Source organism: Prionailurus bengalensis, chromosome E4, assembly GCF_016509475.1.
Source record: "Prionailurus bengalensis isolate Pbe53 chromosome E4, Fcat_Pben_1.1_paternal_pri, whole genome shotgun sequence".
Classification (NCBI taxonomy): domain Eukaryota; kingdom Metazoa; phylum Chordata; class Mammalia; order Carnivora; family Felidae; genus Prionailurus; species Prionailurus bengalensis.
Window position 1 is genome coordinate 57,277,605 of NC_057360.1, and position 25,106 is coordinate 57,302,710.

Genomic DNA, 25,106 nt, shown 5'->3' on the forward strand with positions numbered 1-25,106 from the left:
TTCTACAGCTACTCAGATTTTCTCCACCCAACTGCTTGCATTCCCTCCCTGCCTACTCTTGCCAAGGAATGGCCTCACCCCATGTTTCACATTGGCCCATTATAGTGGGTTGAGTGGTGCCCACTCAAAAACCTGCCCACACCCATTCTCCGGAACCTTATTTAGGAAAAGGGTCTTTGCAGACGTAATTCAGTTAAGGATCTTGAGATAAGGAGATCGTCCTGGATTATCTGATAGTCACTAAATCCAGTGACAAGTATCTTTCAAAGAACGGGACAGGGAAAGCTGTCACACAGACGGAAGAGGAGGCCACGTGACTACAGGGAGATTGGAATGATACGGCCACAAGTCAGGAATGCTGGCCATCACCCAAAGCTAGAAGAGGCAAAGAATTCTTGCTCGCATCCTTCAGAGAGCGTGCGCCCTGCTGACACCTTGGGTTCAGACTTCTGGCCTCTGGAACCGTGAAAGAATACATTTCTGGCGGTTCACATCACCCCGTTTGTGGTTATTTGTGTGGCAGTCACAAGAAACCAAGGCAGCCATTTTAGGACAGAATGTTCACTGGTGGGGCTGGGGTGAGAAGAGGAAAGGAGAATTTCCCAAAGGCTTTCCCTCTCTCTCCTTCCCACCAATCCCAGCTCCTGTGATGAAATGCCCAGAATGGTTTTGGGGTGACTGGGGGGCTCAGTCGGTCAAGCGTCTGACTTCAGTTCAGGTCATGATCTCGCAGTTGGTGGATTCGAGCCCCACGTCGGGCTCTGCTGGGCCTGCTTGGGATTCTCTCTCTCTCTCTCTCTCTCTCTCTCTCTCTCTCCCTTCCCATGCATGCTAGCTTGCTCTCTCCCTCTCTCAAGATAAATAAGCCAAAAAAAAAAAAAAAAAAAAAGAATGGTTTGTTTCTGCTTTCCCTAGAAAATGTAAATAAATCTCAGTTCAGGCTTTGGTAAACCTAAAACTCCAGCATCTAAGTGGGGAAAATAAAAGATTAAATAAGGGAGACCGGCATAGAAGGTGTGACTGTTTTCTGGAGATACTAGATCTACAAACCCTTGAAAAGCCTAATATGTGTGGCTCCACAGCCCAGAGGATGGGGTGGGGAAGTTGAGAGTCTGATTTTTGTTCAAAATGGGAGAACAACACATCAGATTGGAGCCTCAGGTGGTCAGAGCAGAGAAGAGGATGGCACTAATCGTGATAATAGCAGTGCGCACGGAACGCCACCAGGTCAGGGGCGGCGTTTCCTCTGTGTCGTTGAGCTGTCTGCCCCAAGCCTACCATGCTGGGCCTGGAGCCTCAAGGGCCCTGCCCGATGCCACCAGGACCCAACCCCTTACTTTTTTTCATTGTTTCCCCTGCGCTGTCTGGTTCTTGTGCCCCATTTCCCTACTGGGTCCCGAAGTCCTCTCTCTTGCCTCCACAACCACAGTCGGGGCACAGAGGGGATGTTCCACACTCGCGCACTTGTAGACGGCCCTCTTCTCCAAGTGACGCTTGCTGGCTCAGAATTTCAGTAGTTGTACCTTTTCTCTGGACACGCGCCTCCTTCCTCTTGACAGCTTCACGCTTTCTTTTCCAGCTCCTCTCACACGATGACTTTCTGTGGAGGGTCCCCACGTGCGTGACCCTCTCTACTGAAAGTGCCTAACGTCTGTTTCTGTGAACTCTCTGCAATGGCCGGATCTCTGAGGCGGGAATTCTGCTTTCGTGGACGTTCTCTCATAGCAGAATGGTTGAGTAGTTGCGAGCTTAATCATTTCAAGGTAGGCAGAAACATTTCACACAGAATGTTGCATGTCAGTCAACACTGAAAAGGTACAAAATAATAATAAAAAACATAATAATAAAAAACCGGGTGGCTCAGTCGGTTAAGTGTCTGACTCCAGTTCAGGTCATGATCTCGCGGTCCGTGAGTTCCAGTCCCGTACTGGGCTCTGTGCCGACGGCTCAGAGCCTGGAGCCTGCTTCGGATTCTGTGTCTCCATCTCTCTCTGCCCCTCCCCTGCTCATGCTCTGTCTCTCTCTCCTTCAAAAATAAATAAACATTAAAAAAATCAAAATAACATAATATATATCGGTCATTTACCGTGAGTCTGATGCTGGACTGACTTTTTTACTTGAATTATTTTGTGGAATCACAAGCATCCTATGAGATGGATACTATTATTACCCCCATTTCCCGAATAAGGTAAGCAAAGACTTATCAGTTATCAGTTAGTTATCTCTTTTCTCCCTGAATGTACAGTTAGACTATATTTTCCAAGCACACTTGCAGCTAGGGATAGCGAGGGAAATATGAGCATAAGTGCTATATCATTGGCCTATGAAAACTCACCCAATTCTTCCACTCGTCTCTCTCTATCTGCTAAATGAATGCAGAGGATCCGGCAGAGAACTCCAAGGCGCTAAGGACATGTTGGAACCACTCTATAGAAGGAGCCTGGGTTTCTGAATGAATATGTGGAGCAGAGCATACCTCGGTGATGTAAGTAGAAAATAAATATTTCTTTCTGGTTGTTTTGTTATGTTAGCATACTTACATCGGCGCCTTGACATTGGCTTAGCAGTTAGGTAATGGGAGCAAGAAAACTGACATCCAAGGCTGGAAAGGTGGCAACTCATGTCACCTGTCACCTCCCTTAATTTGGAAGCCAGTTTACATGTGTATTGAAACCGTAGCTCCTGGGGAACTTATTAGAAAATACCAAAGCACTGGTGAAAGTGTTGCTATTATCGACTGTCTTCAACAAGGTCTGACCGGAAAAAAAAAAAGATTAGGAATCAATTGGCCAATTTACAAGCTGTGATACAAAGGGGATGGAAGAAGTCCAGGAACGTGGGGCATTCGATTTGAAAAAAACAACTGTTTCTGGACCCCCGAAGGTAAGATTATGAAAAAGCTGTGAGTGACAAAGATATAGTCACACTCCTCAACCGAACAAGGTGACCGAGCCCTTTGGCAGAAATCAGGTTAGGTGCGTCCTTCGTTTGTACTGTCTCAGATGATGTCAAGATAGCTGCCACCGGGGGAGAGCGAAAACGATGGAGGAAAGAAGGAAATCAGGTTTGAGGATTGTATCTAGGCAAAACATTGGGTGTGGCTGCTGCAACTCACAAGTATACCAGAAGCCTATGAAGTGTTTGAAAGAATTGGATGGCCAAGGAATCACGAGGCTGGATTTTCCAAGATGTCAAACGATCACCGGGCTCCCAAGCTTGCTTCAGTGGGAAGTGGACTTCTATAAAAACCTCCAAGGGACACATACCCCAGGGCTCCCTTCAGACATGGACAGATTATTGACCGGGAAAAAAACACCACAGAGGGCAGTGTCAGGGGCCACAGGGAGTGAGGAACAAAGGAGTCCTTCCAGAAAGCAAAGTTAGGGTCTAATAAAAGTACTTCTCCCACCTCAGGGAAGGAAGCCTTCCTGGTGCCTGGCTACTCTGGGTGAATGCTATATGTCTCCCTTCTACTCTTTTCTAAACAGGATTTCCTATTGAAGATATCCTTCCCCTAACCCATTATATGTGTTGAGGAGGGGGCTGTATAAGTTTACTTTTTAATCTAAAGTCACAGATCTCTAGCCTAGAAGAGGCTGCATCTGAACTTGATACAAAGGACTGTGTGCCCCTTGAAGATCTTAGACTTAAGCTAGGTGCAGAGGCTGGATGGAGCCTTAGGTTTGGGGCTGTCCCCTATGGATTGCCTGCGTGAAAGCGTTTGGGAGTCTAGGACAGACACTGAATAATTGTTCATCCAAACCCTCACCTTTATCCTGGGTCTACAGTTACATGACATTTTTTAGCCTCCCTTATGGTTGGGGCAACCATGTCACTGAGTTTGTCCGGCAGACTGTGGGCGAATGTCATGTATGCCTCAGTCTTAGCCCATAAAACCCGTGCAGTCCCCCATACCTCCTCTCTTCCTTCATTTGCCACCCTGGCTTCAAGGACCCAGCAGAGAAGTCTGAGGGGACAGTGGAGCCTGATAGAAGCGTCTGGACCTGAATATCTGTGTGAGATGGAACCCCCTTTCCTTCCAATCTGCAGACTAAGACATGACTGAGAAATAAACCTATATTGTGTTAAGCCACGGAGATTCACAGGGTGCTTTTTATAGCAGTTTGCCTACCCTCACTAATGGAAATGGAGCAATTAAGTAATCTGCCCAAGGTCATGCAGTTACCAAGTGGTAGTGCAGAAATACAACTGAGGAGTAAGCGCCCAACTTAGATCTGTAGAACATGATCAGAATCACCAGGGAACTTTCTCAGAATACAGATTCTGCATCTCTACTCCAAATATGCTGTTCCCGTAGTTTCTTTGGCGGGGGGGGGGGGGGCGTGGGGAGGGAATAGAGGGGCTTTGAATCTATTTTTAACAAGCTCCCTGGACAATGTTAAGAAAAGCACCAAATGCCAACAGTGATTCTCAAACATAGAAGCTGAATTGCTATAAAAAGAGGTCAAATGAGTAGGATGGCCATCCAATTTATTGTCCGACGAGAGACACTTCCAAGAGTGAAAAAGGAGGCTATTAATAATGACACTGAGAAACCAGGCATAAAACAAGACTTTCCCGGGCAAATTGGCACATAAGAGCCCTCACATATGACAGCGAAAGATGGGACAGCTGTGTTCTCTGCTAATAAAAATGCTATTTCCCATTATGAGAATTCTCAATTCCTCTGGAGAGTACTATCTGCCACCTGTGCAGGACAAATGTGGCTTTCAAACCAGTGGCAAAGCTGAGTTCGGGAAGGAAGTCCTGAGGGGCAGCCCCAAATACTTGGAGTAGCAATACTGAAATGTCATTTGGAGTTGGAGAAGGGAGACCAGGGTATCCACGGCTGCTCACACAAACGTAAGAACCATCGATGCCTTAAAGAGTAAATACAAGCATAGAAAAGGGTGAGAACAATCCCAATAGAAATCCCTAAGAAACAGGCAAAGTGCAGAGCCAGAATTCAGACCGGGACGGGAGAGGGGCAGTCCTGATTAATTTTCCAAGAAGGGATTTCGCGCTGCTCCTTCTGACTCTCCTTCTAAAGGATTCAGGACCCAGTAGCATCTACACTGTACAAATGACGCTCGATTCAAGTGTGAGAGGAAGTACCAGAGTTGGACTCCTATTCACTCTTGGGACCACACAAAAAATAATTTTGGTGTTCTCAAATAATTGGTCATCATTTTGCCACTTATTAGCTGAGCATTCTGGTACCAGTCTAATCTCTCTAAATTTCAGTTTCCCATCAGTCTGATGGAGGTAATTATACCTCTCTCTTCCTACTTCATAAGGGGTGGTGGCATGGGTCAAAAACGTTTATGTAGGGGAGCCTGGGTGGCTCAGTCGGTCGAGTGTCCCACGTTTGATTTCGGCTCAGGTCATGATCTCACAGTTCTTGAGTTTAAGCCCTGCATCGGGCTCTGTGCTGACAGTTCAGAGCCTGCTTGGGATTCTCTCTTCCCCTCCCTCTCTGCCTCTACCCCGCTTGCTCTCTCTCTCAAAACAAATAAGCTTAATTTTTTTTAAGTTTTTAAAAAATTAAAAAGTAATGCTCCATAAACAGTAAAGTTTATTGAAATGAAAATAATAATATTAACAAAAAATGATAACATACGGCATCAGGTAATAAGCTTCTCAGGCGATATGAACATTTTCTTTGTGAATTGAGTGGATCCTTGAAAGAAGTTAATGTCATCCTTCATGTAAGTCAGATACGTGTGTGTGTCCTTTATACCTCCGATATCAGTATCTCCTGGGACTGCTTGGTAAGAATGCAGATTCATCCCAGGTTTACTGAATCTCTGGAGGCAGGGCTCGAAAGCCTGTGGTTTTACATGGCTTCCCAGGTGATTCTTAAGCACCATTTTTGAGATGAACTGCTTTAAGCAATGGGACTCTAGGAATCCGCTTTCCCTGGCTGGAAGGATAGCTGGTCATCACGTCTTGTAATCGGACCCAGGAGGAGGAGCTGGTCAATCTATTAACTTATCAAAACCCCTCTGAAGCTGACGGAGTTCTCCTCTCCAACAGGAGAAATAGGTCATTGCTGTGTGGTGTGAGGTGATTAACTATCTTCTCTGAATTACCAAGTTCTCTGATCTACCCAGTTGTAGATCATGGCACCTGATTGGTCAGTCACCAAGGAAAAGGAGGGAGGGAAGTTTCTTGCCTCCAATCTGCAAAGCGCAGCCTAAAACCAGCCACTTGGACTTTCCACTCATTTCTCCATGTCTTCCACTAGAGTTTATGGAGAGATAGTAAACTTCAGATCCAGAGAATGAGTGCTTCTTAGACGAGGTCTGATTGCAGGCAAGGAGCCGCATTAAAAAAGCTTCTCACATCTCTCTCTGTTAGATGTCAGGAAGCTTTCATTCATTTTGAACTAATATTTATTTCATGCACTCAATCAATGTTTATTTCTTACTTGTTACGTGCTGTGGATCCTACCAGACAATGAGGAAAGAATTAGTGAATAAGACAGACATAGCCTTCAGGATAAGCCAGCTATGGATCATACTTACAGACTTGCTTTCTTATTCCAGCCTAATCTTATATGTTCCTGTGATGGTTACTTTTATGTGTCAAGTTAGTTGGGCCACAGGGTGCCCAGATATTTGGTCAAGTATTATTGTCGGTGTTTCCGCGAGGGTGTTTTGGATGATATTAGCATTGAAATTAGTGGAATTTGGGGTCGGTAGAGCCTGTAACTCTTGATCTTGAGGGTGTAAGTTCGAGTCCCACACTGAGTGAAGAGATTACTTAAAAATAAAATCTTAAGGGGAACCTGGGGGGCTCAGTCGGTTGAGCATCCGACTTCGGCTCAGGTCATGATCTCTTGGTTCATGAGTGCGAGCCCCCCATCGGGCTCACTGCTGTCAGCCTGTCGGCACAGAGCCTGCTTCAGATCCTCTGTCCCCCTCTCTGCCCTTCCCCACTTGTGCTCTCCCCAAAATAAATACACAAGATAAATAAAATCTTAAAATAAATAGATAGATAGATTGGTGGAATTTGAGTAAATCAGATCACCTTCTATAATGTGGGTGGGCCTTATCCAGTCAGTGGAAGGCCTGAATAGTACAGAAAAAGCCAGCCTCCCCAAGCAAGAGAGAATTCTTCAGAAGACTACCTTCAAACTTCATCTGTATTATCCGTTCTTCCTGGTTCAGAAGCAGACCAGTTTCAGACAGGAGCTGGAACGTCGGCTCTCCTGGGTCTCCAGCCTGCCAGCCCACACTGAATTTAGGACATACAAGCCTTCATAGTCATGTGAGTCAATTCCTTATGCTAAATCTCTTTTTATGCGTATACCTACATCTTATTACTGCTGTTTCTCTGGAAAATCCTGACAATGACAGTTCCCTAGCCCAGTCACTGAATCCGGCATGTATCCAAAGGTTTTCCTCCACATTCCCTGAGCAATTATATGCTTAACTGGAAGGACAGATACAGAGGGACAGGGGGAGGAGACAGAATCAAGGAATCAGGACAGAAGAGTGAGCTGTGATCAGAGGGGACATAAATGCAGCCTCGGTTCTTGCCTTGGGAGCCCCTACTACGAGCACCCAGAGAACATTAAAGTTTGAAGCATGGGAAGAAAACAAGTGACCCTATTTCTGTGATAGGGCGGGGTGACCACGGAAAGCCACAGCTCCAGCTGATTCTCACTACTCACCAACTATCTCTGGAAGCACGAATGATCCCTAATGACCCATCTTCGATTCCATGGAATGGTGAGAGTGATGGAGGGAAAACAGGTTCTCCCTCCCTCACTCTTCCAACATTTACTGGAAAGCACAGGGACCGTGGGGTTGGTTAGAACCCCAGCTGGACAGGAATGGGTGCTTTGCCCTGGATCTGCCTAAAAGCCGTTTGAAGAGAGACCAAAGTTCTCTATATACTAGAAGGAGCGAACAGTTCCAAACAACATGCAACTAAACGGGTGAGAACAAACCATCAAGTCTCTCAGTTCAGGTCACCCACTGATCCTCAATCTGCTGCTTCCCAGCTGAGTGACCTTGAGTCTGAGTTGTTACGAGGATTCAGTGGGAATCTTTGCAAGGTCTTTGGCACAGTGGTGGGTGGGCAAGCCGCCTCTAATTGCTCGCCTGTGGTTCTCCCCTGTAAAGAATGAAACAATGGGAAACTGCTGAGAGAAAGCAGAATCTGGGCTCTACTTTGATGCTTATTGTCTTTAAAGATCTGACATGGGGTTTTGATTTTTGTCTTCGAACGTGGGGTTTTGATTTTTCTCCTAATGTTTTAGAGTTTAGGGAGAAGGAATTCCCTGTAGAAGGTAGCAAGGAATGACTCTCTCTGCCTCTGTGAGGTGGTAGGTTTTGAGTGGCAAGGTAAGTTTGTGGTGGATATGAAACCCAGATCCCGAAGCTGTGAGGTATTAAATAATGTCTTGCCTATTTTAGCTCATAAAAATTATTGTCACTTCTTTTAACTCAAACCACTTTTTGCCATAAGAGTTTGGAGTTTTCCAAGGAAAGGCCTGTGGCTTTCAAACTTAGGTGTTTAAGAGAATCACCTGGAGAGCTTGTTAAAACACAGACTTTGGACTTTCCTCCCCTGAGCTCCTAACTCAGCAGGTCTGGGGTGGGACCCCAGCATTTGCATTTCTAACCAGGAGATGCTGATGGTCCAGGGACCACATTTTGAGAACCCGTGTGATGAATAAAGACAAGAGACAAGTAAGACAACTGCTGGTGAGGAAAAGAAATGGCTCATTAGCATGCTTGCATTGTGTCTCCCCACAACTCCTATGGCAATTATCGTCTGCACAATACATCTGGCAATTAATCATGTCTCGCCTCTTGACATCCCTTCTCTTTGCCTGAATGCTATTTACATATTTTTGTTGGGTTTATGCCTAAGAACCAGGTGGGGGTGGGGGTCGGGGTAAAAGGCCAACGATGGGACAGCCGGATGGGAGAAAGAGGAGGGAGATCCAGACCCAAAGGGAAGCAGGAGAAGGATAAGGAAGCAGACAGAAGATCTGCCTGTAGGAAAGTGGAGTTAGAAGCTGGCCTTAGGCTACATCTTAAGATGCAGGAGGGAGAAAGCGAGGAGAAAGAATTCATGTGGCATCTGGAGGGCACAGTGTGGGAAAGGCAGGAGGCACCAGAAGAGATTTAAGGTAACCTCATAGATAAGTGACCCAGTCACCAAGTGAGATAAAGGGGAGAAGGGGTCTGTGGAGCATGTGATAGACCCTTCAAAAGGGGATCCAAACATCCTCGGGCATTTTCTTGTATCGTCTGCGGAAGAAAGGAAACCATGGTATGGAGGAAAGTTTGTGTGTGTGCTGATGTGTGTGTTTTGCGAAGACAAAGGGGGTTGAGCAGGACTGTTTACTGCTAGGAGGCCAAGATCATGGACCCAAGTAATCTGGGTGGACAAGTCCCAGGAAAACAGGTCAAGGTCACATGCTTGGGAAAACATCCATTGTCAGAGACATCAAACCAAGAGGAATAGAGCTAGAGCCGGAATTAAAAGAAGAGCCAGGGTGTGGGTTGATCTGAAAGAAAGACAGTTGGGTTCTTTAGATGGGTGTTCAGTGTTTTGTTTTAGATTGCCGTACCCCTGCCTTTTGTGGGCCATTTGCAAAGGGCAGCCGTTCTCCACTGCTTCTGACAGGTGACTTAATGTGGAGTGCCAAAGGTCTCTGGCAGTTCAAGGGAAGCATCAGCAGCCAGAAATGTCCTAGATAAGGGAGCAAGGCCCTTGGAGAAGCCATCACTTTTTTGGGACCAGAACCACTCTTTTATATTTACAAAAAAAATACACAAAAGAGCTTCTGGTGAAAAGCAATGGTGTCTCCACCCGCAACCCTACTTTCCAGAAGCAAACTCTTTTAGTTCTTTGGAAAAATCCAAACATGTAAATAATATGTTTTTATACTCCTTTTTCTGGATTTATCTACATATTCTATCTATTGGCTCCTTAATATGAAAGTTGAATATTTAACTCACTAACATTCTATTTTCTCTCCTTGTCTACCTGTCAACATTTGATTGTTTTATTATTTTTATTCCTTTATTGTTTGCTTTCAAATTTTTTAATGTTTATTTATTTTTGAGAGAGAGAGAGAGAGAGAGAGCGCGCATGAGTGAGGGAGGGGCAGAAAGAGAGACACACACAGAATCCAAAGCAAGCTCCAGGCTCTGAGCTGTTAGCACAGAGCCCTACACGGGGCTTGAACTTGTGAACCAAGAGATCATGACCTGAGCCGAAATTGGATGCTTCACTGACTGAGCCACCCGGGCGCCCCCGGTTACTTGCAAATGAGACTCTGTAATCTAAAATTTCTATTTCTTGGTATGTCAATTTGATTCTCCATTTCATGAAATGAAGGTATTTTCTTTATGTTTTGGTATTTTTTTTCTCTCTCTTTATTTCACCCCACATTCTGGCCAAACCTTTCTACTTTGACATTGCGTCAAGTTTGTTAGTATTTACTTTTACTTCCATCACAACAACCAAGACCTCTGTGTTGAGTCCATAGTTGACTCTAAAAGTTAAAAATCAATACATGCTTAACATTGCGTTGATTGCCCTAGTCTATGCTGAAGGCTAGGATTACCTTCCTTTCTGGGAGCCCAGTGGAAAGATCCAGGAGCTGATTAAAATGAACTGTTCCTAGCTTCAAGGTCAAATGGGTATTCCTTTTTACACTGCACCAGCTGCCCCAAATCTCAAGATGTTTTGTGTGCTTTATATGTGACGTACGTCTTTCTTGGATAGCTTTCTGTTTTTCCTGGAGTTGCTAATTTTCTGTTCCCTTTCTCATAATTTATCATCTCTTCAAGTGTTTCTTGTCTTTAACTCATTTTCTCTACTCTATAGCATCTTTTCTCAGAGACCCTCCTTCTCCCAGAATCCTTGGTCCAGCTTCACAGCTGATATCCAAGAATTCTCCTCCGCGTTCCTGAGTTGGAGCATTTGGACGTCCTCTCTTTCTTGGTTTACCTCCTATTTGCGGTGTATGTCATCAAGTAGTATCCTAAGAAGGGATGAAGTTTTTATCTTTGAAAATCCTTTATTCTGCCCTCACACTTACTACGTAATATACCGTGTATAGAACGGTTAAAAAGAATTCTAGGTTAAAAACAATTTTGAAGACAAATATTTGAAAGTCTGATGATGCTGAAGAATCTTGACGGTCAACTAATCTTATTCTTTTTGAAATGTCTTGTTTTGTTTTCTGAGAGCTTTAATCTCTCTCTTTTGTCTTCGGTGTCCTAAAATTTCATACCGATGGGTTGAGGTGGGAGGATTTTTGTTGTTCCCTTTAGCTGAGCTGGCGTTCAGTGGGCCTTTTCCCTCTGAAGAGTCAAGTCTTTAACTTCAGAAATGTTCAACTTATTTCACCTTTAAAGATATCCTTTCCTTAATTTCCTCTGTCCATTCTCTCCTAAGATTATTAGTCTGTCATCAAATCAGATCTTTTACATCATCCTTTAGCTATTCTGATTTTCTTGATTTTATTTGAAGTTCTTATATTGACATTTTTTAAATTTTAATTTTAATTTTTTGAGAGAGAGAGTGTGCTCAAGCAGGAGAGGGGCAGAGAGGCAGAGGGAGAGACAATTCCAAGCAGGCTTTGCACTGTCAGCACAGAGCCCGATGAGGGACTCGAACTCACAAACCGTGAGATCGTGATCTGAACCAAAGCTGGACCCTTAACCGACTGAGCCACCCAGGTGCCCAACAAATTTCTTTTTATTCGCTGTTTATCATATCATTTGATTACTTTGTAGATATTTCATAGCATCTTTGCAAAGTTCTCGAACTATATTAAGTAGAAGATTTCTTTTCAAATTTCTCAGACTAGAAGATTTTAGTTGTTAATTCTTTTCCATTCTGTGAATTATCTGTGTTATCTCCAGGGTCTGTTTCTGAATGTGTTTATTTTGGCCATCTGCATCCATGTTGCTTTCTCATATCATACACACGAGATAAAACTGATGTCCTCATTCCTTTTTGTTGAAGAAAGAAGGGTCAGCGCTGATTAGCTGGTGCATGGTTCCTATGGTCTTACAGAGATTCTGGCTTGGAGCTTGGCGTAGGGTAGAGCAGGGCATAAAGACTAGACAGCTTGTCCTTTTTAAGACAAATAGGATTGCACTTAGCTCTCATGCTGCAGGCCCCATAGCCATCCCAGATGCCAATCCCCACTCCAGAAACTTCAGCTGAACTTTGTGATGTGGCGTTGTGCCTAGTTGGAAATACTGGCCGTCTGTTTATGCCCTTGATTATAATTTTGCTTGTCTCTCTGCCCTCTGACCCTGTGGCTGGGTGCTCCCCCCCGCCAAGGGTTCTAGCAGCAAGATTCGTCCCCACCTCTCTGAAACCCTCTTGAAGTAAATTCTCAGTGGTGTTTTTCTTCTTCCTTTGTCTGTCCTCTATTCCCCATCTCCTAGAAACTAGCTGAAATTTACCTTTTGCCCACCCTTTCATATCTTTACCTATTATGAGTGTATTTGTTTTTTTGTACTTCTAAGATGTCATTTCAGTGAGTTCTTGGGAAGTAAATAGTGTGGCTAGTCTGCCGTCACAAAATGGAAAGCAGGCTGGTAGTCACAGATTTAGAAACCTCTTAATAGAGGCATTCGGAGGGCCTGGGTGCCTCAGTTGGTTAAGCATCCGGCTCTTGGTCTCGGCTTGGGTCATAATCTCACGGTTCATGAGATTGAGCCTCAGTTGGGCTCTGCACTGAAAATGCGGAATCTTCTTGGGATTCTGTCTCCCTCTCTGTCTGCCCCTCTCCCGCTCGCTATCTCTCAAAATAAATAAATTTTTAAAAATAGTTTAAAAAGGGGCACCTGTGTGGCTCAGTCGGTTGAGAGTCCGACTTCGGCTCCACTCATGATCTCGTGGTTCGTGGGTTCGAGCACCACGTCAGGCTCTGTGCTGATGGGTCAGAGCCTGGAGCCTGCTTCAGATTCCACAAGACACAGAATCTCTGCCCCTCTCCCATTCACGCTCTGTCTCTGTCTCTCTCTCTCAAAAAGAAATAAACATTTAAAAAATAGTTAAAAAAAAAAACAAAAAAGAGGAATTATGCTTCTTAGTGGCCAGACTATCCTAGGAAACTCTTAGGGGTTTGAATAGCATTAATTCATTCAATAGATAATTAATGGGCATTTCCTGTACGTTGGGCATGAGGCAAAGCACTGGGCCCACAGCACTGAATGAGATGTGGTACCTCCCCCCAGGAGCTTATGCTCTGATCAGGGAGACCGATACATGCAAATTATGACACAGGGGACACGTTCTGTAACAAGGTTCGTGTAGCTGCCGGGATGGCCTTGTAACCGGAGGACCTACCGAGTTTTGGGAGAGGCCACAACAGATTTCTCAGGGAAGTTATTCTTTCAGAGGGTCTGTCCTTCCAAGAATTATGTACCTTTTAGTCCACAGAGCTCTCCAAGGAAAAGTTAGCCTATTACTTCCCCTGCCCTGCCTGCCCGCGGGCGCTGCCCTCACTCTGGAGGCATAGAACCACACTTGTGCCCCTGCGCCCTTCGTCCCCGGCGATGTGAAACCTAGAACCAAGCAATTTTACGGTTAGAATCAAAGTACAGAGTGCGAAGTACAACGTGTGTGAAGAGTTCATAATGAAAAGCAGCAGTCCCCTGCCCGCCCTTCCTTGCTGCCCCCCTTCCTGGAGGCTTTTGATTTTCTCATGTGCTGCCTCTGGTATTTACTTCTATATTTTTAAGCAGCGGGTTTTTACTGCTACTCCTTCTCGATCCATGTTGGACGTTGTGTATTCACTTCCTTTTATGGCAGGTGAGACTACAGACCGGACGCAGGACCACCTCCATTTTACCTCCCCCACCACCCATCCTTTAAAAAAGGCGGTGTCACCATTTTATTAAATCAATTACATGGCTGTTGTTATGACTCTGTAAGATTTCACTGGCAGTCAAATTGTGTACCATAATTACATTTGCTTTTTGGCTTCCTACTGTTCAATGCATCTTTCTGTTCCTTCATTTCCTTAGTTTCCCAGGCGTCTGGCTTGATTTTTTCCACCTGTTTCTTTCAATCTGGAAGAGGAGGTCCATATCAGTGGTTAAAACCATGGGTTCTCAATAAGCATCATCATTTTTATTATTTCTCATTATCCTATGACAATGTCTTTATGAACAGTGAAACACATCCAAGAATCTAGAAATAGTGCGCTTTTCCTGGAGACCTCTATTCTGGAGGATTTTGCCCTCCTGTTCCCATCCACCTTATCTTCTAGTATTTTTCAAAAAATTGCCTTCATCTTCTACTTTGCTCCTTCTGCTTCCCTGTGATGGAGTTTCTATTTCATGGTTTCTAGTCTCTCTGTTCCCCAGCAGACTCTCTTGTCTTTCTGGAGCATACCTTCCAGAAGCTTCTTCCCAAGAAAGGACTTATGGGAGATAAAGTTTAAAAATCCTTGTATGATACTGGCGCCTAGGGGTGGCTCAGTCAGTTGAGCGTCTGACTCTTAATTTCGGCTCGGGTCATGATCCCAGGATCGTGAGATTGAGCCCCACATCAGGCTCCGTGCTGGGGCCTGCTTGGGAGTTTCTCTCTCCCTCCCTCTGCCCTTTGTCCATGTGTGCTCTCTGTCTTTCTCTCTCTCTCAAAAAAAAGTCTTTATATTAATTGTTAAGTGATAGCTTGATTCGAATGATAGAGTGTTATTTTGACAGCCATTTGCTTTTAGAAATTTGAAGGCATTTTTCCATTTCTATTAAAAAAATGTTTTTAATGTTCTATTTATTTTTGAGACAGAGAGCATGAGTGGGGGAGGGGCAGAGAGAGAGAGCATGGGAGACACAGAATCTGAAGCAGGCTCCAGGCTCTGAGCTGTCAGCACCGAGCCTGACACAGGGCTCAAACGCATGAACTGGGAGATCATGACCTGAGCTCAAGTCAGACCCTTAACTGACTGAGCCACCCAGGCGCCCCATCCATTTCTTTCTTTTTTTTTTTTTTTTAAATTTTTTTTTTCCAACGTTTATTTATTTTTGGGACAGAGAGAGACAGAGCATGAACGGGGGAGGGTCAGAGAGAGAGGGAGACACAGAATTGGAAACAGGCTCCAGGCTCCGAGCCATCAGCCCAGAGCCCGACGCGGGGCTCGAACTCACGGACCGCGAGATCGTGACCTGGCTGAAGTCGGACGCCTAACCGACTGCGCCACCCAGGCGCCCCCCCATCCATTTCTTTCTTTCTTTCTTTCTTTCTTTCTTTCTTTCTTTCTTTCTTTCCTTCTTTCTTTCTTTCTTCTTTCTTCTTTCTATTGTGGGAAAATATACAAAACGTGAGATTTTACCATTTTAAGTGTAAAAGTCAGTGGCATTAAGTCCATCCACATTGTTGTGCAGCCATCAACACCCATCCATACCAGCACACTTCCATCCCAAACGGAAACTCTCTACCTGTAATCCAATAGCTTCCCATTCCCCTCTCTCCTCAACTCCTGGTAACCACTATTCCCTTTCCTGTTTCTACGAATTTGTCCATTCCACATACTTCCTACAAATGGAATCGTGTGACATTTGCCCTTTTGTGCCTGTCTAACTTCACTTAGCATAATGTTTCCAACATTCCTCCACGAAGTAGCATATATCAGAACGTCATTCCTTTTTAAGCTGAGTAATACTCCGTTATATCTATATTTATCCACTTATTTGTCAGTGGACATTTGGGCTGCCTCCACCTTTTAGCTACTGTAAATAAGGCTATGAACATTGGTGTACTAATATCTGTTTAAGTTCCAGTCTTAATTCTAGAAGTGAAATTGCCAGTTCATGTTAACTGTACGTTAAATTCTTTGAGGAACACCAAACTGTTTTCCACAATGGCTATGCCATTTTGCATTCCCACCAGCAATGCATGAAGATTCCAGTTTCTCCATATCCTCACAATCATTTGTTATTTTCCACTTAGAAAAAAAAATACGTACATCAAAACCACAATGAGATGTCACTTTAGACACACTGATGGCTGATATATATTAATATATTAGTATAAATATATTATTTATGCTAGTATAAAATATATCTCATTGTGGCTTTGAGATGCATTTCCCCAATGACAAATAACATTGAACATCTCTGCATGTGCTTATTGGTCATCTGTACATCTTCTTTGGAGAAATGTCTATTCTAGCCCATTGCCTAGTTTTTAATCAGGCTGGTTTTTGTTGGTAAGTTATAGGAGTTCTTCATATATTGTGGATATTAATCTCTTATCAGATATATGATTTGCGAATATTTTCTCCCCTTTTGTTCTTGTCTTCTTGCTCTCTTGATAGTATCATTTGCACAAAAGTTTTTAATTTTACTGACATCTAATTTGTCCACTTTTGTTGTTGCCTGTGCCCTCAGTTTCCTGCCCATGAAATCATTGCCAAATCTCACCTTATGAAGATTATCCCCTGTGTTTCCTTCTAAAAATTTTTAAAGTTTAGCTCTTAAATTTAAGTCTTTGGTCCATTTTGCATTTACTTTGTATATGGTGTAAAGGAAGGATCTGTCTTCATTCTTTTCTTTCTTTCTTCCTTTCTTTTTTATAAGATTTTATTTTTAAGTAATCTCCACACCCAACACGGGGCTTGAACTCATAACCCCAAGATCAAGAGTCACTCACTATCAACTGAGCCATCCAGCCACCCTGGGTCTGTCTTCATTCTTTCACATATAAATACCCAGTTTTCCCACCATCATTGTTGAAAAGATTTTCATTTCCTCCAGTGAATGGTCTCGACATCCTTGTCAAAAATCAGTTGACCATATATGCCCCATTGCCTTTTAACTACCAACATTGTCATTGAGAAGCTTGGTGCCATCCTGATTCCTGGTTCTTTGGAAGTGAGCAATCTTTTAATTTTGTGGAGATTCTAACCTTAGTATTGGGAAATTTCATGATAATGTATCCTTATGTGTCTTTTTGTCATTCATTTTTACAGGTACTTGGTGGGGTCTGTTTTAGGAAATTGTTCTTGAAGCTATTTCCTTGATGACTTCCCCCTTCCATTTTATCCATTTTTTCTTTGTAACTTCTGGTGCTATGTTTCTTTTCTCTACTATTTTTCTTCCCTTTTCCCTTTTCTGATTTACCTTAAGCAAGACTTCTTCAATTAATATCATTCAACTCTTCTATTGGATTTTTTTTAAAAAATAGGCTCATGTTTACTTTTAAAGAACTTTGGGTAATTTTCTGATTGTTTCTTAACATTGTATTCTTGTTTTAACAAAGTAATATATTCTTTTATTTTTTAAATAGTATTTGACATTTTCTTCTGTTGCCTTCAGAGTTTACACGTGTTTCCTCTATCTATTTGTTTATTTTGTGTTCTCTCTTTCATGTTGGAGATTTTTCCTCAAATATGTGGTGATCCTTGCTACTTACAAGTAAGGTACTAAAATATTGCTTGAAAATTCTATTGTGGGAGTAATGATTGTTTTTCCATGGGCTTCATTTTAGCATGATCAAATGGAGCTGTCTTTTTTGTTGCGGGAAATCCAGTCATCGTATGGTCTTTTAATTATTTTCCCTCCTCATCTAAACCACAAGCTCCGGGAGTCTAGAGACCTTGTCTTATAAATGGTTTTATTCCCTTCAATGCCTATCATTATGTTTCAGTAAGGGATTAATATTTATTGATTGGTGATACTGTAATAATAGAAAAAAAGCATACACTTCAATCAAACAATATTTTTATCAAGACAAGAAATGTTACAGTCTTCTTCCTCTCTGACACCCCAAATTGATTGGTAATTTTTCAGGTGTAGCCCTAGTCTAAAACATGTATATATTTACACTAAAGGCCCACGTCTGTATTTCTGAGTTCTGCCTTCAAGGCTGGGGGCAAAAGTGGACAGGAGCTGTGGTCTGGGGGAGAGAGCCAACCGTCAGTGACCGAATTCACCCAGGGGCATAAAAGGCTATTCTTGGTCCAGGAAATACCGAGATTTCATAGGAGGTGGTGGAGGAGGGAGTGAGATGGGTGAGGAGGCCCAGGGAGAGTTGCTCAGAGAACGAAGCAGAGCTGTGAGGGTGAAGGCAAACGACCCGGCATCAGGTACACAGTTCCAAAAGTAAATACGGGAAAAAACAAAAACAAAAAACCAGAAATAAGTCTTGGCCTGAAGAAAATGAGAGGCTGGGGAGGCGGTCTCTGGTTAAAAAATTAGAGTGGTTCTGTGGGCTGCCATTTTCGTCTCTACTGTCCTTTGTTCTAATTGTGTTCTGTGGGACACCATTCTCATGAGATGATCCTGAGCAAAATACAGACTGTAGAAAAAAGTGATTCTAAGGTCAGAGGTCATCCCTCTTGGAGATCTTTGTGTTGTCTTTTGTTCTAGCAACTGAACTGGTATTCTAACTAATACGGTGTTATCCTGGGACGTGGCTCCCGATATCGTGAAAGATGCACTCACGAGGAAAATGGCCCAAACTGGCTTCCAACCATGCAAACAGCAGACCAATAATTATTGATCTGCCTCTTGGTACATCCTGTAGGTTCTGCTAGGCGGGGGCGGGGGGGGGGGGGGGCAGCCCAGAGATGATTCCAGGTGCCCTGAGATGATGGTCCAGTCCCACAGAGCTCCTTTCCCCTTCACTGACATTACGCATCTCCAAAGAGGAGGCTTTCAATACAAAATCGGAGCCCGACATTAATTTCGAAACGATGTCTCTCCGACACGGATCCTGCTTCTCCCCTCACCCTGCTGTCACCCCTACTGTTTGTCCTCCTCTTTCTCTGCTTGTATTTGCAGCTCACATTGAGATCCATTTCTAGATCTAGGACCTTAGGCTCCCCTCTCAAGTGATTTGGCCAATTCATTTTAGTTCCACCTCCTGCCCCAGTTCTCCCTTTAGAAAGGTAACTTTGCTCATGTGCAGAGGTTGCCACTTTTTCTTCTTAGGGCATATACTTTGATTACCGTTAAGGAAAAAATATATTAATGGAAGAGCCTCAAACTCTTCATGAATGAAGAAAAAATACCTACTTAAAACTCCCGTATGAGGGGCGCCTGGGTGGCTCAGTCAGTTAAGCGTCCGACTTCAGCTCAGGTCACGATCCCACGGTCCGTGAGTTCGAGCCCCGCGTCGGGCTCTGTGCTGACAGCTCAGAGCCTGGAGCCTATTTCAGATTCTGTGTCTCCCTCTCTCTCTGACCCTCCCCCATTCATGCTCTGTCTCTCTCTGTCTCAAAAATAAATAAATGTTAAAAAAAAATTAAAAAAAAAACAAAAACAAAACTCCTGTATGATAAAACAGACTTTAAAAGAATGATTGTTTGGGATTAAAAAGAAAAGATGTTGTAGATTAGGTATAGGATGAAGCACAAACTAGGTAATGGAAATGGAACAATATCTTTCTATTCCTTTAAAAAAATGGATGGATCATTTGTTCTGTAAATACACGTTAGCCAAGAAGCTATCATTTTTTGAGCATGTTGCTAATGTGGAAACAGCTACAAAGGTCGATGAGATATAGTTCCTGTTCTTGAAAAGCCTAGAACTGAGTCAGGGTGAAAGGCATGAAACTAAGATACTATACAATACAATGGAATGCTATAAATCCAGTGACCTCATGAACCTGAATTTCCTAAATGGTATCCATTTAAAATACTCTGTTCCCCAGATTTCTGGTCAAAATATATACACTGATTCCTAGTTTGGAAGGATGATCTCTGGCTCTAAGATTACGTACAAAGTACTTTGTGAACTCCAGTGAGGAAATAGTTCATTTGGCAAGGAGAACCAGGCGAGGCTTCAAGGACAATGTTATATTTAAGTCTGGCCTAGAAGAGTAAAGAACTTGACAAGCAGATGGGGAAGAAGGTGGGCATGGCAGGAAGAAGGAAATGCAAGAGTAAAGATTCTTAGAAGAGCTTTCCAAAAATTAATTGCGTCCCATTAGTAGTTTTCTTCCTGTCCATAGGTGATCCACTTATTTTCTTGGAGCCTCACAACATCCTGATGAGTTATTTTGGTATAGTGTGATCCCTAAAGCTTAGACACCCCATGTAAAGGAATCCTTGAGGCCATGGAATTTCTGGAACCTTGGAATTTCTCTGGGTTCTGCCTCTTACCTGTGATATGATCTGCCTGAGTAACCCCAGTTTCCATGTTTGGCTTCTATGTCTCCGCCCATCCTTGTGGATGGACATGTTAGTGCTGTCTTTGAGGTCCTCTGCTCTGTAGCTGTCAAATCACACCTTCTTCATGCCGCCTCAATCTCTGAAAGCGGTTTGCTGCGGGTAGACACTACAGAGAAGTAGAAATGGACAGATAGGCAGGGTTCGATTCTGCGTGCGTGGCCTTGTCTGCCCTGCCGTAGACTTCGCGTCTTATTTTACAGGCAATGAATGGACATCGGAAAAGTGACCTAGTAAGATTGCTCAGGGAACGTGGAGTTAGAATGGGTGGCAACAATTTTGTGGTCAGAGGGGATTAGTAGCCCGGGGCTCTGCACCACAGCGGAGGCAGGCACTGCAGGAGAGCAGGTCCTTGTACTAGCATGAAGCACCCCTCTACCCTGCTCACGTGCTTGGCGGGAGCTGCTGGTTCCCTTCCTGAAATCACTTCACTTGAGAGTCCTCGGGCTCTTCAGAACTTCTTTATAGGTAATCTTCGAACTTAACCTGTCTTTCCTGTCCTTTCTGCCATTTCTCTCGCTGCTTCCTGACACAGAGTCTGCATTCCAGCCAGACTCAAGTATTAGCTGTTCCTGTAGATGCTCTGGTTTCTACGCGCTCGCTTTTGCTTACTCCCTCCTGCAGTCTGAAATGCCCTGCCTTTCGTTTCTGTTTGTTGAAATCCTATCCATCCTTGGGAACTTAGCTCCGGGGTGACTTCCTGCCTTAAGACTTTTCTGAATCCCTGCAATGGTTGCGATCTCTTTCTCCACTGCACCTACGACCCTTCTCACCCTCTGCCTTGCATGACTGTTTCGGTCTATAGGTCTGTGGGTTGGCCTCCAGCAAGGACAAGAAACTTCACTGATGACCTTGCCAACAATGTGTCTGGCCCTGGCAGGCCCTCTTCTGTAGGGATCTGTGAGTCTGTTTAAAATGATACTAACTGTTCTCATCAGGCTGCTGGGAACTTGCATCTGAACAAAATAAGAAGATATCGCGGGGCGCCTGGCTGGCTCAGTCGGTGGAGCGTGCGACTCTTGATCTCGGGGTTGTAGGCTTGGGTCCCACTTTGGGTGTGGAGATCACTTAAAAATAAAACCTCAAAGGGGTGCCTGGGTGGCTTTGTCGGTTAAGGTCCGACTCCAGCTCAGTTCATGATCTCGTGGTTCATGAGTTCGAGCCCCACATAGGCTCTGGGCTGACAGCTCTTTGGAATCCCTTTCTGCTCCTCTCCCGCTCACACTCTGTCTCTCTCTGTCTCTCAAAAAATAAATAAACGTTAAAAAAAACGAAATAAAACCTTAAAAACTGATGCTGATAGAGGGGCACCTATGTGGCTCAGTCGCTTAAGCATCCGACTTCGGCTCAGTTCGTGATCTCACGGTCCATGGGTTCCAGCCCCACATCGGGCTCTGTGCTGACAGCTCGGAGCCTGGAGCCTGCTTCAAATTCTGCGTCTCCCTCTCTCTCTCTGCCCCTCCCCTGCTCACGCTCTGTCTCTGTCTCAAAAATAAATAAACATTTAAAAAAATTTTTTTAAATGATGCTGATAGAAGACAGTTAACAACAGTATTGGCGACCATTTGCAAGAAAACTTTTCCAAACCAACCAAATGTATATTTTTTTATGTATAGATGTAAATATGCATGTATGTGTATTTTTTAAAGATTTTTTTTAGTTTTTATTTATTTATTTTGAGAGAGAGAGAGAGCATGAGCAGGAGAGGGGCAGAGAGAGAGGGAGAGAGAGAAAATCCCGAACAGGCTCCTGCTGTCAGCAAGGAGCCCGACACAGGACTCAGTCTCAGGAACCATGAGATCATGACCTGAGCCGAGATAAAGAGCTGTATGCTTAACTGATGGAGCCACCCAGGTGCCCCCAAGATTTTGATTTTAAATGATCTCTACACCCAGCAAGGGGCTCAAACTCACAACCCCGAGATCAAGAGTCACACTCTACCGAGTGAGCCAGCCAGGCACCCCTATGTGTGTGTATCTCTTTTTAATGAGAAAAATAGTCCTTAGTCAGAGGTAGCAAAGACTCTCTTTGATTTGGAAAAGGCAAGGGACAGCTTTTATTTTCATGAAAAAGAGAATCAGGTAGTAAGTGAACTAACTGACCGATTCCTGCCTGAGTAGCGAGACGGTAAGCGAAGGTGATGTCACAGCGTCACAGAAAAGGTGTAGGAAACTTAGTAGACCTAAGTGGATGAAACAAAAGTTGAATAGACTTACATCATTCTATTGCCGACTCTGGCCCCACGGAAATTCTCCGGGAGTAGCTTATAGAGCCCGTTCAGGTCTACTCGATTTTCTAACACGTTCAATTGTGGTCCTTGAGGATCTGGTGCCTGTGTCAGCAGAATCTGGGGACTCTCGTGAAACCTATCAGCTGAGTTGTGCAGACCAGCCAGAAGTCTCTTACACCTTCCAAATGCAAAGATATTCTGGCGGTGGCTTTCCAGTGTGACCTAGCTCCAAATCCCTCTTTGGTTTGCTCTTACTCCTGCTTAGAACTCAAAGAAAGACAGGGCGCCCGGGTGGCTCAGTCGGTTGAGCCTCCGACTTCAGCTCAGGTCAGGATCTTGCGGCTCACGAGTTTGAGCCCCGCATTGGGCTCCGCGCTGACAGCTCAGAGCCTGGAGCCTGTTTCAGATTCTGTGTCCCCCTCTCTCTCTCTGCCCCACCCCTGCTTGTGCTCTGTCTTTCAAAAATGAATAAACAGGGGCGCCTGGGTGGCGCAGTCAGTTAAGCGTCCGACTTCAGCCAGGTCACGATCTCGCGGTCCGGGAGTTCGAGCCCCGCGTCAGGCTCTGCGCTGACGGCTCGGAGCCTGGAGCCTGTTTCCGATTCTGTGTCTCCCTCTCTCTCTGCCCCTCCCCCGTTCATGCTCTGTCTCTCTCTGTCCCAAAAATAAATAAAAATGTTGAAAAAAAATTAAAAAAAAAATGAATAAACATAAGAAAAAGAAAAAAAAAGAACTCAAAGGAAGGCACTTTTGACCTCTACTTCCTCCAAACTTCTTGCTTTTTGACACCTTTTGAGGAAATGACATCCTTCCTTACAAAACCTGACATGTTTACCTCTGCAAACTCTTCATGAGCAATCCGGATCTGCTGGCTGCAAAGACCCCTATCCCGCATGGTGTGTCCATCTCACTGGAAGCACTGAAGGAAAGGCAGAATCATATAATCTTCTCTCCCCTGGTCTAGACAACAGGAAGCACCAACTGTTCAGGGAAACCAGCATCATTCCAAGCCAGTGGGTTGACACTGCTCTTGGGGGTCAGAATAGATTTTTGCTCTGGAAGCGGCAGAAAGGAAGAAGACCTAGAAGGGTCATTTGGATGATTCTTTACAGAAGCAGGGGTAAGAGAAGCTGCTGTTTTTGTGAGCTGGGTTCTGCTCATCAAGCTCAGGCTTCACTAGCAGATGGGAGCGTCCTCCCGGCGTCCTGGAGTTTGCAACCAGGAAGTGAATTTTTCCAATATTGAGGCCCAGTGTTTGGATCCTCTTCCTTGGCCACCCAGCGTGCTGTTTGTGATCTGTTTTTCCACCTGGCTGAGATAGAGATTCGCCTGCAGGAGGTTTATCGGGAATCGCTCTTGGGAATAACACCTGTAAGAGTGTGAGGGAAGCAGGCCTCATCACAGGGAGAAGTGACAGCGTAATGCTGGTGTAACAAAGGTCTCCATCAGTCCCACAGGGAGCTCTACAACTTGAATGGCCATTCGAAAATGTCCCAGATGAGGCAAGGGGCCAGGTCTTTTGCCCCCAAACTTAGCTCTTGGATACGAGCAACTCCCGAAGAAGGGTTGCAATCTTGGGCAAGGCAGCTAGCTCACTTTGGTTGAGGGCAATTCTTGAAAAGAAAGATCTAGGGACGCCTGGGTGGCTCAGTCGACTGAGCCTCTGACTTCAGGTCAGGTCATGATCTCACAGTTTGTGAGTTCGAGCCCCTGATCGGGCTCTGTTCTGACAGCTCAGAGCCTGGAGTCTGCTTCCGATTCTGTATGTCTCTCTCTCTCTCTGCCCCCTCTATGCTCGTGCTCTGTCTCTCTCTCAAAAATAAATAAACATCAAAAATATTTAAAAACAAAAAAAATAAAAAATGTGCATGAGATGAATAAAATGAAAGAGGGCTGACTCACAAACGAATAAAAAATTTTTTTAAAAATAAGAAACTCCAACTCCTAATCAACCCCTTCAATAATATCACTCCTAGCAGTGAATATGGTTACAGTATTACAGAATATCCATTTATTCATTTTTTAAATATTTTAAATGGATTATTTCATGCTAGGTTCTGAGCTAGATTCCAAGAAATCAAAAATAATAGTTCCTGCTTTCAAAGGATTCATGGCTAGTGGCGGGGGGCGGGGGGACAGATAACATAAGACCAGGGTGTGGGTGCTCGCTGAGCACACAGAGGGTCCTTTAGTAAATGGTAGAAGGCATGAAAAAAAAAGAGGCCTTCTGCTCTGCATTTCTGTTACCATTGCATTTAACAACAGTTGAAATGGGTTTTTTTCATGTTTGACAGAGTGGTCTAGAATTTAAGCTTACGGTTCAGCTAGAGCTCTTGGGTTTTCATTTGAAGAGGAAAAATTGCGTTATGGTATAAAAGATAGTTAACCCGTGGTCCGTGATTAGTCAGTGCCCCTCTCAGATTGTCCAAGAGTTGGATTAGATACACTGTTAAAATATTTTGGAGCTCTAAGAATTGCTGAAACAGAAACAGTCTTTCCAAGTTTCTACCTTTGTCTTGACTTGTTCTTTTGTACGTACTTTTGCCCTCGGGCTGACGCACGAAGTGACTTCTTTCCGCAGCCAAATTTGTGGTTCCGGTTGAGAGGCAGGTTTCCTGGCTCTGCAGCATTCTGATTCTAGAATTTGCATTTGTTTTCATCTTACTTGGGAAGCACTTTTTCAAGTTGTCCGTAACACACATCACTT